General features: G+C 42.1%; 1 pseudogene; it reads left to right on the forward strand.

Annotated features, from left to right (window-relative positions):
• The first annotated feature begins 318 nt into the window (after window positions 1–318).
• Window positions 319–4,646, forward strand: LOC123946329 (annotated as a pseudogene).
• The last annotated feature ends 653 nt before the right edge of the window (window positions 4,647–5,299 follow it).

The raw sequence follows: 5,299 nt of genomic DNA on the forward strand, positions 1-5,299 counted from the left end.
GAGCAGTCATTGGCACACAATCAGCATTATGACGACGATGGTGACCATCATCACACGGAAAGCATTTGATGGTCCTCCATAAGTGGAGGTTCTTATTTTATTATTTTTTTCTTTAATCCCCGGCATGTCATTTTGTCAGAGCCCTGCTTTTATCCCACAGCTTTCTAACTAGATTACCTAGGATTGTTATTTTAAACTGAGGAACAAAAAGACCTAAAAGTGTCAGCACAATGATTTTTTTTTTTTTTTTTCTGGAATGGTCCAGGATGCATCAAGATGGGAGGCAGGGCTCTGCTTCCTGAAGTCACTGAGGGATCCATGTTCCTCCCCACCAGACTCTCCACATGTTTGCTCCAGATTCAGAGTCAGCTAACACGGGTGGGCCTGTTTGATGCCAGACACATTTACAATCACATTTACAACAACCCTGTGAGGTGAGTATTAGTATATCGATGTTAGGGATGAGCAGTCTGAACTCAGAGAGGGGAAATCATTTGCTTACAGTCAGAATTCGCCCACTACCCTTCTCTTTCTTCCAGTAGCATTTAGAGTCTCTACCAAATCAGTTAGTATTCAGTCTCCCCTGAGTTTATTAGAACCCTTCTTGCTTCCCTAATAAAAATGGAGTTAAAGCTTCTAGGTCAAGCATGGGGACTCTCTCTGTTTTTCAGATCCCTGGAAGGTTCGTACACAGGGTGGTGAATGTCAGGATTACTTGAACCTGAATGTAAGGAAAGTCTCATTGATGAATTTACTAATGGATCTTTATAACTTAGGCGTTAGATTTCATTTCAGACCAAGCCCAAGACCGTTCGGACTCGAAGTTACCTACAAATGTCTTTCTTTTTCTTCTTCTTAGTGCATGTTAAAAGAAATGCTGTCTCCTGAGGAAGTATATGTGCACTTTGCCCCAAGTTTTCCACCCCCGCTTCCCCATTCCCCCATTACATGGTACATTAGCTTTGCTCTTGAAAAATGAACCTTAAGCAGAAATTCACAGCTGTGGTTTTTCATTTCCAACTTCCCGTGTTTGACATGCGATGTAAAGACTAGAAATGCTAGCTGCCTGACCACTGAAAGGTACTTGCGGTCTTCCGTTTGTGATCCTTTTGGGTGCTGGAAAGTCCTCAGAGCCAGCGGCTGAGGAAAGAAAACCAATGGAACCTCAGATGATAATGACCCCAAGGGCCAGGTCAAGAGCAAGGAAGTGGCAGTGGCAAGCTTTCTGGCTTTGTTGTGCTTCCCCACTTCAGGGATTTTTATTATAATTCTTTAAAGCTGGTTATGATAAACATTACGAAAGTTAGGAAGATTCTATTGCACGGGGTTCCCTTTGGTTCCCTCTCTCTCACAGCTGCAAGTGCGGCCTCTTCCATGTTATTAATTTCGAGGTAATCAGGTTTACATTTGCAGCTGTGCAGCATATGTTTTCCTCAAACAGTCATGGCCGTAGGCTCCAGGACAATTAAGACTGGAAAAAATGCCAGCAGTTTTTTCCCCCCCTCCTCTGATGAATTAATAATGTTGTTTCTTCTAATGATCAGTTTTGTATAATTTTATCCCTAGACTGTGGCAAACATGTTGTGAGCACCTCCCATGTGTCTGAGCTATAGACTTTTTAATAAATGTGATCACTTTGAAATATACCATCTTGGTTTAAAAAAAATGGTTCTAACTTTGTTAGTGGAGAGAGAGCCGAGGGCCTGAAATACTACATGGTAGGAGACAAGATATGAAGTTAGACACAGTAAGATGCCTGTAATGCTATAGTTGGACTGTTGCATTACGAAAAAGCTGATTAGGTATTTCCAGTTGGAAGTTGCTATTTCTTTTTCCAATTTGAATTGAACTCCTAATTGCCCTTAGGTTACTTTGATAGAAAAGCCTGTACTGCTATAATCTGGTTTCTGACTCAAACACAAAAACCGTCTTTACTTTTTTGGATAATCTTGTACAATTTAACAGACTACAGATTCCTTTGAAAGAGACTTTAACTGAATTATGGTGTGCAGATGACAGATAAGCCAGGAACAAGGTTTGCATCAGAGAAATTCTGAACCGCAGGATTCCTTTTCGTGTCTAAGCTCCCTTATTTCTTTCCCCATGCAGTGCAACCTGTTCATTCTCTCCTATTAAATAAGACTATCAGTATAAATTCCTTTGAAGAGTTACCTAGCTAAATTAACCCGTGTATGAAATGGTACTTATTCAGCAAATATGCAATTTCACTTGACTCTCTATCTATTTATCTATGTATCTATCTATTTTATTAGCTTTTCACTAGCTTTCTGAACATCAAGGAGCAGGCCTTCCTGCTAAAAGATGATCTAGCTCAGGGGTGGGCGGACTAGAGCCCTTGAGCAACTCATGCCACCACCTGCCCATTTGTGTACTTGTCTGCAGCTGCTTCTGCATACCGATGGCGGAGACATAGCTGTAGAGTTGGAACTGCTACGGATGGGGGCTGCTTCGTGGGGCATGACTTGTGTGGGGGCAAGGAGTCCTGGACTCAGCAGGGTCCTGTGCTGATATAGTACTCTGCTGTGGCCCTCTTGAAGTCAGTAATTTTTGAACAATTTTTGAATAATTTTTTACTGGGTCCCACAAAGTATGTAGCTGGTGCAGATGATGGAGACTGTATGGCCTAAAAAGCCTAAAATACTCATTGTCTGGCCTTTTACAGACAAGTCTGCTGATCCTTGATTTAGCTGATCTTCTGTTTTTATATTTGTAATTATTTAAATCATTTAATGCATATAAGAATGAACTGGAGAGCATGTTTAAAATGTAATTACTCAGAGATTCTGGTTCCACCATGGTCTCTTGTGTGGCCCAAGTATCTACAATTTTAAAAAGCCCAGCACCCCTCGGCAGACAGCCATTCAGCTTGTCATTCCAGCTAGAAATGAACTCTTGAAAGCAGAAGATTTGGATAACTCATGGTGCCTCACACCAAGAATCTTGGATACGACACACTGCTTGCACCAATAATCCTGGCTATCCCAGGATGCCTTTCATCAGGATTTTCCAAGTACCTCATCATCCTCAGATTTCCAGAGCTCCCAGGTTCATCTTGCTTGGGCTTAGAACAGGATCTCTGGCCTTACTAGAATTGGAGACATTTGTTTCTAGTACAGGAGGGAGTATTAGCAGTTGGCTTCAAGGTATGGTTTCCTGGAGAAGCACACATTGCAATCTGACTTCTAGACTGCCATTCAGCCACTACACCTTTAAAAATTGTTGTTAAAATACACATAACAGGAGGTTCGTTTTTTGTTTTTTTTTTTTGTCCTTGTCATCCTCTTGCCACCTCCACGGCCATGACCACCACTCTCTGACCTATCTTGCTTCTGCTGCTTGAACCACTGCTGCTGGAAGAACTATGAACTCCCTGTAGCAACCAGAGGGGGAAAAAGAAGAAAAAGAGAGAGGGACCAGATGCTGCCAGCAAGCTGCCCCTGGTGACACCTCACACTCAGTGCTGGTTTTCTAATTATTGAAGTTAGAGAGGATTAAAGACTCTCTTCTCATTGAGGAAGAATTCATTAGAAATCAGGAACAAATGAAGCCTTTAGAGGAAAAGCAAGAGGAGGAAAGATCTAAGGTATATTATCTGAGGGGGACCCCAATATCAGGAGGAACCTTGGAAAAGATCATTGATGACAATCATGTCATTGTGTTTACATCTGTAAGCTCAGAACACTACGTCAGCATTCTTTCCTTTGTAGACAAGTATCCGTTCGAAACAGATTAGTCTGTCTTGCTCAGCCACAAGGAGCATGCTGTCATAGGGGTGCTCATGGGTGACACAGATCCCTTGGTCACAGTGATGAAGGTAGAAAAGACGACCCAGGAAACCTATGCTGATATCAGGGGGTTGGACAACCAAATCCAGGAAATTAAGTAATCTGTGGAGCTTTCTCTCACTCATCATGAATATTATAAAGAGCCCAAAGGGGCTCATTCTCTATGGTCCATCTGGCATAGGTAAAACCTTATTAGCCAAAACAGTAACAAACCAAACCTTAGCCACTTTCTTGAGAGTGACTGGCACTGAACTTATTAAGAATTACCTAGGTGATGGGCCCAAACTCGTTTGGGAATTGTTTCAAGTTGTGGAAGAACACACACCATCCATTGTGCTTATTGATGAAATTGATGCCACTGGAACAAAAAGTTATGACTCAGATCCTGGTGGTAAGAGAGAAATTCAATGACCAATGTTGGAACTGTTGAACCTGTTGGTTGGATTTGATTCAAGGGGTGACATGAAAGTTATCATGGCTGCAAACTGAATAGGAACTTTGGATCCAGCACTTATCAGACCAGGCCATAATGACAGGAAGATTGAGCTCCCCCTGCCCAATGACAAGACTAAGAGATGCATCTTTCAGATCCATATAAGCAGGATGATGTTGGACGATGGTGTGACCCCGGACGACTTGATCATGGCTAAAGATGACCTCTCTGGTGCCGATGTGGAGGCGATCTGTCCAGAAGCTCGTCTGATGGCTTTGAGAGAATACAGAATGAAAGTAACAAATGAAGACTTCAAGAAATCTAAAGAAAATGTTCCGTGTAAAAAACAAGAAGGTACCCCTGAGGACTGTATCTCTAGTGGACCACAGCTGCCTTCAAGGAAATAGTCGGGGGTGTCCCAACCCTGTGAAGGGATGAGGTTTGGGAAGTTGCCCAGAGGAACCCATGTTCTGGTTGATCTTTCTTAGCAAACCCTCCTGTGCACCTTTTTGAGCAGCTTCCCAGGCTGCCTTCATTTGTCAGTCATGTGCCGTGCTCCCTCCCCAATAAAGAGTGCTCCTTCTCAAATAAAAAACACATGACATAAAATTTACTATCTTAACCATTTTTATAAGTATACACTTTTGTGGTGTTAAGTATATTCACTGTTGTGAAGTAGATCGCACCCATACATTTTTTTAGCCTCTAAAAACACATCAGATAACCAAAACGGTGGCAAACTGTCACTACTTAACAATAAAAGAACAAAAAAATAACGTTGTTCAATAAAAAAATGGGCTCAAGACTTAAACTGACATTTCACCAGTGAAAATATACATAGGACAGATAAGCACATGAAAAGATATTCAACATCATGAATAATCAGGAAAATGAAAATTAAAACCTCGCTGAGATACCAAAGTTGAAGATACCAAATGCTGTCAAGAAGGTCGAAGTAGGGGCACCTGGGTGGCTTAAGCATCTGCCTTCAGCTTCAGGTCATGATCCCAGGGTCCTGGGATCGAGCTCCACGTCAGGCTCCCTGCTCAATGGGGAGTCT

This window comes from Meles meles, chromosome 7 (assembly GCF_922984935.1).
Source record: "Meles meles chromosome 7, mMelMel3.1 paternal haplotype, whole genome shotgun sequence".
In the NCBI taxonomy this organism is placed as follows: Eukaryota; Metazoa; Chordata; class Mammalia; order Carnivora; family Mustelidae; genus Meles; species Meles meles.